Raw genomic sequence first — 14,282 nt, forward strand, 5'->3', positions numbered from 1 at the left:
CTCGTAGTGAAGATGTTCCCAGGTGGCTGTGATCATATTATAATTGAATTTTACATTCAGTTTGAGGGAGAGAAGAGTGGGTCTAAGACTACTATTTTAAACTTAAATAAGGGCAATTATGAGGCCATGAAAGCAGAGCTGGCAAAAGTGAACTGGTGATTTAGGTTAAGGGATAGGTCAATAGAGATGCAGTGGCACCTGTCTGCATGGAAGTGCAGACAGAGAGAGAATGGGTGACTATCAGTCAGAAGAAAGGTGTCAGGCAGGTAATCAGGAAATCCCCAGGGTGCATCTCACTCAAGAGTCATTTTTCTGTGTTGGAAAATGGTGAGAGTGATGGTTCCTCAGGAGAGTGCAGCCACACTCATGACACTGTGAGTGGCTCAGCTGCATGGGGGGGAGGATAAAGAGGGGAAGAGCAATAGTGGTAGGAGGCTCGATAGTAAGGGTAACAGATAAACGTTTCTGCGGCCGTAGACATGACTCCAGGATAGTATGTTGCCTCCCTGGTGCCAAGGTCAAGGATGTCACTGAACGGCTGCAAGGCATTTTAAAGGGGGAGGGCAAACAGACAGAGATCGTGGTACATATTGGTACCAACGACATAGGTAGAAAGAGGGATGAGGTCCTGCAAGCAGAATTTAGGGAGCTAGGAAACAGATTGAAAAACAAGACCTCAAAAGTATACTTCTGCTGCCACGTGTTAGTGACTATAGAAATAGGAGGTTAGTCCAGGTGACTGCGTGGCTGGAGAGATGGTGCAGGAGGAAGGGCTTTAGATTTCTGGGACTTTCGGACTGTTTCTGAGGGCAGTGGGACCTGTACAAGGTGGACGGGTTGCACCTGAACAGGAATGGGACCAACATCCTTGCGGGGAGGTTTGCTAGTGCTGTTAGGGAGGGTTTAAACTAACTTGGCAGGGGGATAGGATCCTGAGAGGAAGTTCAGCAGGGGGAGATGCACAGCCAAAATTAGAAAATAGAGCAAGTGAGTCTGGGAGGCATAGAAATTATAGGCCAGTTAAAGCACAAGGGAGTTTGGCAAGGTTGGATGGTATTTATTCTAATGCAAGGAGTCTGACGAATAAGGCAGATGAGTTGAGGGCACAAATTAACACATGGAAGTATGATGTCATGGCTGTCACAGAGACATGGTTGAGAGAGGGGCAGCTCAATATTCCAGGATATAGGGTCTTCTGGCGAGACAGGGAAGGAGGTAAAAGAGGAGGTATCGCAATATTGATCAAGGAATCAATTACAGCAGTAAGGAGGGATGACATCTTAGAAGGCTCCTCAAATGAAGCCATGTGGGTAGAAATGCAAAACAAGAAAGGAGCAACAACATTGCTGGGAGTGTACCATAGGCCCCCAAACAGTCAGAGAGAAATAGAAGAGCAGATATGTAGGCAAATTTCAGAGAAGTGTAAAAATAATAGGGTAGTAATAGTGGGGGATTTCAACTTCCCCAACATTAACTGGGTTAGTCATAGTGTGATAGGTTTAGAGGGAGCGGAATTCTTAAAATGCATCCAGGAGAGCTTTTTAAGCCAGTACGTAGAGGATCCTATAAGACTTAATTTTAGGGAATGAAACTAGGCCAGCAATAGAGGTATCAGTGGGGGAGCATTTTTCAGATAGTGCTCATAACTCCGTTGGATTCAAGGTTGTTATGGAAAAGGACAAGGATGGGCCAGAAATCATAGTTCTAAATTGGGGGAAGGCCGATTTTAATAAGATCAGATATGATTTGGCCAGAGTGGACTGGAAGCAGCTACTTTTAGGTAAATCTGCATCAGAGCAGTGGGGCTCATTCAAGAAGGAAATAGGGAGAGTACAGGGCCAACATATTCCAATAAAGATAAAGTGTGGGACCAACAAATCTAGGGAACGCTGGATGTTGAGGGATATACAGGATTGGATAAAGAAAAAAAGGGAGGTTTATGGCAGATACTGAGGGCTCACATTTGCACCCTCTCCTCCCCAGGACCTTACTTTATGATCACTACCAGGGTAGCTCTGACCCAACTTCATCCTTACAGAAAAGGATTTGGACATTAAGATAAAAGCAAAAAAATGCAAATGCTGGAAATCCAAACCAAAAACACCTGGAAAAACTCAACAGGTCTGACAGCATCTGCAGAGAGGAACACAGTTAACGTTTCTTGCTATCTTGACTCCCCTTGTCCAGTCCCTTCCCACCTACATCCATGATTCCTCTGACACCCTGCATCATATCAACAATTTCCAGTTTCCTGGCCCCAACCGCCTCCTCTTCACCATGAACGTCCAATCCCTCTACACCTCCATCCCCCACCGTGATGGTCTGATGGGTCTCCATTTCTTCCTCGAACAGAGGCTCGAACAATCCCCATCCACCACTACTCTCCTCCGTCTGGCTGAACTTGTTCTCACACTGAACAATTTTCCTTAAACTCCTCTCACTTCCTCCAAATAAAAGGTGTGGCTATGGGTACCCGCATGGGCCCCAGTTATGCCTGTCTCTTTATGGGGTACGTGGAACATTCCTTGTTCCAGTCCTACTCCGGCCCCCTCCCATAACTCTTTCTCCGGTACATCGATGATTGCTTCGGTGCTGCTTCATGCTCTCGTCCGGACCTGGAAAAATTTATTAATTTTGCTTCCAATTTCCACTCTCCATCATTTTCACATGGTGCATCTCTGACACTTCCCTTCCCTTCCTTGACCTCTCTGTCTCAATTTCTGGTGATAGACTGTCCACCAATATTCATTACAAGCCTACCGACTCCCACAGCTACCTCGACTACAGCTCCTCACACCCCGCTTCCTGTAAGGACTCCATCCCATTCTCTCAGTTCCTTCGCCTCCGTCGCATCTGTTCTGATGATGCCACTTTCAAAATCAGTTCCTCTGACCTGTCTTCCTTCTTCCTTAACCGAGGTTTTCCACCCACGGTGGTTGACAAGGCCCTCAACCATGTCCGGCCCATCTCCCGCGCATCCGCCCTCACACCTTCCTCTCCCTCCCAGAACCATGATAGGGTCCCCCTTGTCCTCACTTATCACCCCACCAGCCTCCGCATTCAAAGGATCATCCTTCGCTATTTCCGCCAACTTCAGCATGATGCCACCACCAAACACATCTTCCCTTCACCCCCCGGCGGCATTCGGCAGGGATCGTTCCTTCTGGGACACCCTGGTCCACTCCTCCATCACCCCCTACACCTCAACCCCCTCCCACGGCACCTTCCCATGCAACTGCAGAAGGTGCAACACCTGCCCCTTTACTTCCCCTCTCCTCGCCATCCAAGGGCCCAAACACTCCTTTCAAGTGAAGCAGCATTTCACTTGCACTTCCCTCAATTTAGTCTACTGCATTCGCTGCTCCCAATGCGGTTTCCTCTACATTGCAGAGACTCAAACGCAGACAGGGTGACCACTTTGCAGAACACCTTCGGTCTGTCCGCAAGCATGACCCAGACCTCCCTGTCGCTTGTCATTTCAACACTCCACCCTGCTCTCATGCCCACATGTCCGTCCTTGGCCTGCTGCATTGTTCCAGTGAAGCTCAACGCAAACTGGAGGAACAGCACCTCATCTTCCGACTGGGCACTTTACAGCCTTCCGGACTGAATATTGAGTTCAACAATTTTAGATCATGAACTCTCTCTTCCATCCCCACCCCCTTTCTGATCCCTTTTTTCCAATAATTTATATAGATTTTTGTTTTCCTACCTATTTCCATTATTTTTAAATGTATTTCCATCCATTGTTTTATCTTTGCTTTTTAGCCTATTTCGATACCTTCCCCCCACCCCACCCCCACTAGGGCCATCTGTACCTTTATTATCACATTCCTTAGATAATATCACCAGCTTCAACACCTCTTTGACCTTTTGTCTGTGACATCTTTTGGTTATCTCCACCTATCACTGGCCCTCTATCCGGCTCTACTTGTCCCACCGCCCCTTAAACCAGCTTATATTTCACCTCTTTTCTATTTTTCCTTAGTTCTGTTTAAGAGTCATACGGACTCGAAACGTTAACTGTGTTCCTCTCCGCAGATGCTGTCAGACCTGCTGAGTTTTTCCAAGTATTCTTGCTTTTGTTTAGGATTTGCACATTATTGTGCATCTCATTGAAGATCCATGACCAGAACCAAGACCAAAGTGTGTTAGGATGTATTGACAGGACAGTTAAATATAAAGATAAACTCTGGTTTCATTTATCCATTGCCATCAGTCTCCTTAAACTCTTCTCCTTTTTCTCCTCCACTCTCACCTCCAACAAGTGCAAATAACTCAGGGACTTTGCAACTGAGTTTGAGACAATTTATTTTGTAACATCCTCACTTCCTTTTGTCCACTGAGCCAAATCTCACAACTGCCAACCCCGCCCCACCCAAGATTCATCTCTATCCTATCCCTGGACATTCATCTTTCTCTATGGGAGAATTTTCTCCCTGTTGGGGGGGTTGGGCAAGAGCGGGCAGGCGCACAGCCATTTTGCGCAGGCGGGCCAATTAAGGCCTGCCCAGCATGACGCGCACCCAGAAGCGCTGAGCGTTCCCTGTGTGGGTGGGGGGAGTAGGCCAAGTTGGGGCCTACGCTCTTTCACCCATGTGCGCAAAAGAGCACAGAAATCTCCCTGAGACACAGAGCTGCCTCAGGGAGATTATTTTGATCTTTAAAAATTTTAATAAAGATAAAAAAGAATTTTTAAGACGTCCCCTCATGTGACAGTGTCACATGAGCTAGGACATGTCAATGAATTTTAATTTAAAAATTAATTTAATTTGTAAACCCTTCATGAGCCCTCATCCCACCCATGGATGAGGTTTCATGATAAATGCGAAGGCCGCCTGGGCTCTTTGCCTGCCCACCAACCTTAAGGTTGGATGGGCAGCTCCGTTAATTATCTTAATTGGAATCTAAATGGCCTTAAAAGGCCTTTGACAGTTCGGCGGGCACGCAGCCGACTCCGCTGCACACCCGCCGAACTGAGGATCTGAATGACATGCGGTGACGTCAGGACTCATACCCGATGTTACTGCGCGTCATTTTACGTGTTGATGAGTGGGGCCCGCCCCCGCTCACCAAACAGAAGATTCTGGCCTTAGTTTTTCTTCTATCTCAACACATGCCCTCACTAAGTTCACTTTGTCTGTGTGGCCCATCCCTCCTACACTTGGCTCAATACCCAGGAAACTGCTGGCAAACCTAGCTTCCCTTCATAGGAACATAGCACTTCATACTTTTGATGCTAGCTGACATGTAAATAGTTTCCCCTCCTCAGGTATTGCTCCTTCAAATTTGCCATGGTCACCCCTCTGTTCATAAAATCCAAATGTAATCTATCAGTCTTTTAAATGATTGCCCCATCTCAAAAATGATTTTTCACACTTTTGTAGAGTGGTTGAGTTGTACTGTTGTACAAGAAGCAGACACTTCTTGGGTGGAAATATTAAAGTTGATTTACAATATACTCAGCAGCAACTACACGTGTGCTTTCAACTCCAACTCTATCTCTACACTGACTGCTGAGGTAGCCTGTGTTATTCTCCTATTTGTTACTACAGATCATGTGATCTTGCCTAACGAGTATTAGTCTTAAAGGTACATTACATGCTAAATAAAACTATAATTACTACACACTCCAAAATACTTCAATATGTCACCTCTCAAATCTTTGCCAATCTTTCCCACAACCCCCTCTCAGAATCTCACCAATCTTACCCCTGCCACAACACTGAAGTAGCCCTAAGTAAAAGTCACGAATAACATCCTTTGTGACTGAGACCATGATGCACTATCGCTCTTCATCTTCTTTGTACTCTGCTGGCTTTGACATCATTGACCACACCATCCCTTTCTAACACCTCTACTGTCCAGCTTAGTGAGACTGCCCCTCACTTTGTTCCATTCTTACCTATTCAATGGCGACCATAGCATTTCCAAAATTGCCTTCTCCTCCTGACTCTGCTTTATTCGTTATGGGGTTTCCCAAGATATTATTGATTCTTCACCACTTGGCAACATCATCTGAAGACACGGGGTCGGATTCTGTGCTACTCCCAGAAGCGGGAAGCTTGGTGGGCAGGGACTACTAATCAGAAGCAGAGAACTAATTGTGCAAGAGGCAAAAATCTGCTTCCTGATGGCGGGATGAAACTATGGTATTAAGTTCTCAGAAGTTTGATGACAGGTCGAGCTTCCTGACGACAAGCATCAGAAAGCCCTTTTGCATGCATCTGCTTGTCAGGGATGCTCACTAAAAGGGAATCTCACCAAGAATTAAGTGCACCTTTCAAATTAAGTTCTACATGAGCAAGAAAATGCATGCCTTCAGGTTCACAACTGCATATAAGTGGCATGCAGCAGGCGGGGTAGTGTACTTGAAGTTGGATAGAGTAGCTGCCGCCTTGTCCTCTTTGGGGAGCATTGATCTGCGACCGGCCATGATTGAGATCAGTTGGCAGCAGGCAAAAGGCATCGAGACAGGACTCTCCGAGGCAGGGAGGTAGGGAGGCTATCCAAAGCAGGCAGAGCAGGAAGGCGAGGGTACAGGAGCATGTGGAGGTGGGAAGGGCCTAGCATCATGAGTGTGGTGTTCATGTAGTTGGGTTGAAAGAGGCTTTTCAGGCAGGGATGGTCAGATGGAGGTGGTCCTAAAAGGTGAGGTCGGTGTTGTCAAAGGTGGAGTCCCGAGGGTTGAACTGAGGGTACTAGGCAGCGGACGGAACAGTCATTGTCAGAGGGGAGAGTGGGATGTGGTAGGGAGGGAGTTCCAGGGTCATGGTAGGGTATCGGATGGTCTCATGGGGAAGGCCATGGAATCATACAGTACAGGTAGCGAGGATAACGGGATGGGCATGGGGTTGGTGAAGGGTGTAGGCTCAGAGGAGAGGAAAGGCCAAGTAAGGTCAAGGGGAATGAGTGGAATTTCAAGGGTGACAGAGGGGAGAGGAATGATTATATTGGGTGGTCAAGAGTGATGTGGGAAAGCTGTTGTGTCACTGGTGGTGAGTAGAAGGTGGTAGGTTGAATTTCAAAAGTGACTGACATTGTTTCTTGCAGCTGGTCCTGAAAATGCAGTAGCTCCAAAAGTGCCATTCTTTGAAATGAGAGGAGGGTCAGGTGGAATTGGTGAGCACAATTGGCCAACTAAAAGGGACACTTTGATAATCATGAGTTAAATAGATGGGAACCATGGTCAGGTGTGTTCTTATTTCTATGGTCACCCTCCGAACACAGTTCCCATGGGTCTTAGTCAACCAGCATCCCAGCAAGATTGGAAGGGGTGGAGATGGTGTGCTGCAGGACAGCCTCTGTTGGCCGAGGGAGAGCTTGGCAGGTCTGTGATCTCTTGTTGGGGACAGAGGGAAGACATCACACCATGCAGGGAACTTCGATGTTGGAAGACCGTCGTCCAGAATGATTGTGGGGAGAGAAAGGGTCATACTAAGAAGGTTATTCCCAAAGTCCTGAGACTCAAGGGTAACTGTGGGAAACTCAAAGATGATAGAGGTAGTGCTGAGGAAGATTGATGATAGGTTGAGGTTTCCCAGGGGTCGGGGTGGGGGGCATGTACCACTATGCCCCCTTAAACAAAACAATGTTTTAAGTTATAAGGAAAAACTCAGCAGGTCTGGCAGCATCTGCGGAGAGGAACACAGTTAACGTTTTGCGTCCGTATGACTCTTCAACAGACTTAGTTTGAGTTGAGATTTCTGGCCAAAAATCACAATTTGAAGGTATTCTAAAGATACAACAGGGTTTTCTTTTGTTTGAAATGAACTAGCCTTTGCACCACCCTGCAGACTAGCAGGGAGTTAATTCTTTCCACCAGCAGCCCCAGCTTTCAGACAACCTGAATTAATCAATTCCGCCTCAAGCAGATTGGACCCTTGTGCTTTTATTACGAATAAATGCAAATGTAACAAGATTTCTAGCAGCTTTAAGAATCTAAGAATTTATACGCAGATTTTCAATGCCACAGAGTAGTCATGGTTTAGAGGTTTTACTTTACCTTTTAAAAAAATTGACTTCACCATTCAGGCTGGGAGATCTGATACAAACAGACTGACCAATGAGTATCAGACCTTTCAGCAAGTTACTTGTGAAAAACTAAGATGCTATCCAAGATAAAGAGCATGTGTTGATAAACATGGGAGACTTTTAATCTGGTAACAAATTCATACAGATAAGAAAGGTAGTTTTAATTTTGATAGTGTAAATTACAATTCTTACAAAGTTTAAAGATTTGAGGTTTGGTTCCCAATAGAGTTCTCAAAAAGAAAGGACATTTTTATTTTTAAAGGTTTGACAACAATTGACACAAATTCAAATTCTGTAGGCTTTTGTGCTAAAAAAGAAAGTTTAAAATGTGCTTGTAAGTCCGTTCCTGAGAATATAAAGTTAAGCCCAAAGCCTTGACGAAGTTTGGCAGAAATCCAATTTTGGCCAAGTTAAAGAAGGAAGCTCAACAACACTACTATTTGAACCTGGGATAATTTTAAAATGAAAAAAAAGGTCAGACACAGTCTAGTGGGTTACTTTTGAGAAAATTAAATGTTGTTTAAGGGAAAGACTACAAAGAATAGTTGTCAAATAGAAATGTTTGATTTCTGTTTTAAAAATCATACTTTATTGGACTATAAAGTCTCTCCAGAAACCTGAACAAGACAAGATGGTAACTATCCCAGATTCAAATTGCATGTGTAAAACGGTCTGAGGAAATGATTAAGGGTAGGAGGGAGAGTTAGGGCTAGAGGACACAATATACGAACTTATAAGAGAATTGAGTTTGATAATCTGGCCATCACCTGAGACATTGGAACCGTACAGGGGAAGATAAGCAAAGATCTAGAGACAGACCCTCTTTGACATGAAATGGTTAATATGGCCTAAACAGCAAGAAAACATTTTTAAAAGATCAAGGCAATAGAGAAACTGACTTTAAGAGAATCTCAAGGTGATCAAGATCGGATGGAGTAAAAAAAAATTAAAGTCAAAGTATAAAGAATCTTTGGTTGAGACTATTGAAGGGTAAGGAGAACTAATATTTAACAATTTACCACAAGATGGGAGAGCTGAAAAAAGAATAGCAGATGTATTACTGACCATATTAATATGCCTTCGAGCTACAAAAAGCAGGACCACAGGATTAACACCATGATGACAGGTAGAGTTATGCAGCCCCCAGAGGGAACCGCCTCTGGAAGTGAAGATATTGGGCCATTAAAAGATAGGAGAGTTGTGTAGACAGCTTATAGAATTGAGGTCCAAGGTGAGACAGAAGCAGGAGATAGTGGAGCTGGAAAGAAGTGAGGGGGAGCGGCTCTCCCAGGACATGCAAGAAGTGAGGGATAAGGTAATGGTTAACTGGGCACTGGAATGACCAGGATCTACCCCGCGATTGCAAGGACCTTACTGGATAATAATGACTAGTGCTACGTGTATGTTTGGAAGCACTATGAGGTATAAAGTTTCACCAGTGACCAGCCTGTTTCTGTCAGCAGGAAAGCAACCAGCAGCTCTCTTAACTATTTTGTTTCAGAAAAATCCTCAAAGCAATGGCAATCTGGAGGACAGCAGCAGCAGTAATCACCCTCTTAACAATAACAGCAGCATGGGAGGCGCCCAACGTGAACATCAATAAAACCACCTGTCTGCATCCAGGAAAATACGTGCAGCTACCTAAAGGAGGCGCAGATAAGGAAACCGAGCGTTTGGATTTCTCAGTGTCACTACTGGTAGTCATCCTGTTATCCAGGTTGTATTATTGAAAGGGGACAGTCTGACCCAGGTAACATTGCCCTGACTTTTATGCTAATGATAGATGGGAATGTGGACATCAAGGGAGTATACAAACTAGCTTGGGCGTGGCATCTGTGTCCACCACAGGACTGAACATTATGGTGGGATGGACTAATCTGCTCCCATTTGTTTAGGAGTCAGGATTAGAAGGACAATATTGTCAAGAGCAATGTATAAATGTTGTTAATTGGCATGGTTGTAGTGATACGAGATGTTTTACTTTGTTAACCAGTGGGTATCAGGGACCCATTAAGTGCCCAGCCACCATGTCACCACCCCTGGGATGGGATAATTAGGACTGGGAAACCCAAAGTGACATTATGTAATGTTACAATGGGTACGCTGGAGGTGACCTACAATTTGACCAATCTCAAGCTGGTCTTATTGGCTGATTGGTCAAAACAGAAGTTACAGCGCTTATGCTTCCCAGGTAGCAAAGGAGACCACAGGAGGACTGATTCGCCACACAGGGAACTGAATAAAAATTGCAGCTATACAAGTTCAGAGGGAGAGTATACTAGACAGGTTAGAAATTATTAACACGATTGACTCACAGTCTAAGAGGTAGGCATGTGACATGCTGACTTGGAACTTGATAGATAGTGCTAGATCAGATATCGAAGATATAAAGATCTGGTAAAGCACCTTGATGTATATATCGGGCTGTGCAGGAATTAGACCTTATCAATTCACAAAAAGAGCAACAGCCCATGACAGGAAACTAGAGATGCAATAAAATTTTTGATGAGCATACCACAGGAGCATACTAACAGAACATATCGGGGGATATAAATTCAAATCCCTTGGAGTGGTAAAGAATGGGTAGATGTACCGGGTAGAATCCCATGGGTATACAGACCCAGGGCGGAATGAGACCCTTCTAATGACAACACAAGAATATTGCACTGAATCGCAGTGGTGTCAGTTAACCCTCTTGAAAAGGCCTTCAAGGCAGTCCAAACATCCCTTATGCTGTGGTGCTTTCTGACGGACAGGGAGAGATTCATATATGGAGGATTAGAGTGTGACAATAACCACACTTTCAGCTTACAGATCACAGACTTCTTTACTGTGGCCATTTTCACCTTGTGGCAGGGCCCTCACTGGCTATGTATTCAGTTCATGGTGGGATGGTAACGTTAAACATCGACAACGCCCCAGGTCGAATGACTCAGGTAGCAGTGGAAAGGGCCCTGATCACTACCAGATGGTTTATGGAACAAAACCATCAAGCAATCACGAGGGGAAGGGTGCAGGTGAATCTGGCCACAGCAAATGCTGGGAGATTGGAGGACTCAGCCAGTACATAAGAATATAAAAAATTGGAACAGGAGTAGATCATTCGGCCCTTCAAGCCTGCTCCGCCATTCAATAAGATCATGGCTAATCATCTTGTGTTTCGAGTTCCACATTCCCATCTAACTCCGATAACCTTTGCTTCCCTTGCCTAACAAGAAAAAATCTATCTACCTCTGCCTTAAAAATATTCAATGACCCTGCCTCCACTGCCTTCTGAGACAGAGAGTTCTAAAGTTGCACAACCCTCAGAAAACATTTCTCCTCATCTCTGTCCTAAAAGGGCGACCCCTAATTTTGAAACAGTGCCCCCTAGCTCTGGAGTCACCCATAAGAGGAAACATCCTTTCGACGTCCACCTTGTCAAGGCCGTTCAGTATCTTATATACTTCAATCAAATCACCCCTCACTCTTCTAAGCTCCAGTGGAAACGAGCCCAGTCTGTCCAACCTTCCATCATAAGACAACCCACCCATTCCAGGTAATTGGGCCAAGATGGCAAGAATGCAATATAACTGGTGGAAAGTAGGGAGAGCGGCAGCAGCTGTTGTGTCTGTTGCAGTCTTGACGGTTAGTCTCTGTATTTGTTTTTATCAGAGGCTGATGGTATCCCAAGCAGTACAGATGGTAATGCTGGCCAATAAAGTACATACCACGGTAGCCACTGCAACTGAAACTTTCCTCCCATGGAACACAAAAATCGAGAACATTTATGAAGATTTTGCAATTTAATAAAATGATGGTTCTGGGCCTAGCTTAGGTCAGTGGGACTTGGCAAAGCTGTAAGACAACAGTAGAGTAGTAGACCCAAAACCCACTGGACTCTAGTAGATCCCTAGAGTTTCTGGTGGGCAGGCGATCTTGGGAATGTCCCTCCTGGGCCAGGTGGTGCCTCACTAGGGATCCAAAAGGTGGGACTGAAGTGGGGTAATGGAATAATTTGATATTAAACTGGTATTAAGATGTGCATTAACATCTTTAAAGATAGGCAAATCTAGTATGAGCATTAACAGCTTTAAAGTAGACCAGTGCAGCCATGAGAGCTCTTTCTAAGCATGATGGGAAATATAGCCAACACATAAGCATGATGGTATGGTACTGTGGGAACCCAACTAACAATCACAAGTCATAAAACTAAATGACGCACACAGGATGGGTAAACAAATGTTAGTGATAAGTGCACAGGCTGGGAGGCGTTAGAAGCTAGGCATTTCCCAGCCTCCCAGTAAGATAACAGAGACACTTGCAGCCTAAATAATTCTGCTCATTAGGTATGTAACTGGAGGTTGTACTAGGCAGCATTGTGAAATGTGATAACTATAAGATATAAGTATGCTATGCAGCCTTTGTATCAGAGACTATAGAACCAGGCTGTGTCCTCCCAATCTCTAATTGCCCTTGAGAAGGTGGTGGAGAGTTGCCTTCTTGGACTACTACAGTCCGTGGTGTAGGTACACCCACAGTGCTGTTAGGAAGGGAGTTCCAGCATTTTGACCCAGTGACAGTGAAGGAATGGTGATAAATAAAACCTTTGCTTACCGGAAACTGACAGACTTAAGTGTTCTCATCTTTATACCACAACAAGCTCCTCTGGTAACCAGTCCTGAATGAGCTGCAATTTTCTCCAGTTAAATATGAAGACAGAAGCGATTGTGTTCTGTTCCACAATGAAACCACCCTGCACCACCCACCTTGCTCCACTGACCACACTTCACAACTTCAGCATACATGATCATGACACATTCTTTTCATCACAAAGACTGACCATTTCCGCCTCTGTAACATTGCCCATTTCTGTTTTTAACTCAGCTCATCTGCTGCTGAAACCCTCACCCATGCCTTTTGTCATCTCCAGAATTAACCATTAAAATACATTACTGACAATCTTCCAATCCTGCATAGAGTTTATCTCATCCAAAACTCTGCTGCTTTTATCACCTCATGGCCTCACCTCTCCCTACCTCTGTAACCACCTCCAGCCCTACAAACCTCACTGAACTCGTGTTCCCCTGACTCTGATCTTTTGAGCATCCCCTACTCCTTTCGCATCATCAATGACACCAATGCCATCAGTTATCAAAGCCCTAAGATCTGCAATTCCTCTGTAACCTTCTCTACCTGCTGCTCCTTCTTCAAGATCCTCCTTAAAACCCAGACCTTTGAGGAACCTTTTAGTCATACCTCTCAGTACTTTCTTTGGCTTGATACAAATTTTCATCTATGTTTCTGTTTTGGGACATAAATGCAAGTTGTTTCCATTGTAGCAAATTTGCTCCTTTTTTTTGCCCCTCCTAGGACATTACTGGCAGGTAAGGAGAAGGGGACAAGTACTGAGCTTGCTAATTTTGAAGTTACACAGTGACAGTCAAAGACAAGCTCATGGACCAGCTGTTTTTTCTCCCCCCAAGCTCCCTTCCATAATTTTTTGTATTCATTTTGCAGATTGTGGCCTTCACTGGCTGGCCTGCATTTATTGCCCATCTCTAATTGCCCTTGAGAAGGTGGTGGAGAGTTGCCTTCTTGGACTACTACAGTCCGTGGTGTAGGTACACCCACAGTGCTGTTAGGAAGGGAGTTCCAGCATTTTGACCCAGTGACAGTGAAGGAATGGTGATATATTTCTAAGTCAGGAAGGTGAGCGGCTTGGAAGGAAACTCCCAGGTGGTGGTGTTTCCAAGTATCTGGATGGTAGCAGTTGTGGGCTTGAAAGGTGCTGCGTAGGGAGCCTTGGTGAGTTTCTGCAGTGCATCTTGTAGATGGTACACATTGCTGCCAATGTTCATCGGTGGTGGAGGGAGTGAATGTTTGTGAAAGGGATATCAATCAAGCAGGCTGCATGTACTTCAAGAATAAAGGTTAAAAAAAATAACTGATGGCAAAACAAAAATAGTGAAACTCTGGCCTATTTCTGACAAGAGTTTCTTATAGCTAACATTAACATGACTGAGTAAACACTTCCAGCATAACAATTTCTGACCATATTTCTGTTCTAATAAGCGCCAACTGCACCTGTTGATGTGGTGCAATGAAGCCAAAATCAACCCACTTGTGTTTTCCAGCCTATTCAGGGATATAGAATAGTAGTTTGCTCCATAGTTACATAATAGATATTTTACACATAGGCAGTGGGAGCGAAGGTGTCTGAATGTGTTTATGACTAATAACTTATCTTCTGCAATAATAAGAGTAAG

Source organism: Cetorhinus maximus, chromosome 1 (assembly GCF_964194155.1).
Source record: "Cetorhinus maximus chromosome 1, sCetMax3.hap1.1, whole genome shotgun sequence".
In the NCBI taxonomy this organism is placed as follows: Eukaryota; Metazoa; Chordata; class Chondrichthyes; order Lamniformes; family Cetorhinidae; genus Cetorhinus; species Cetorhinus maximus.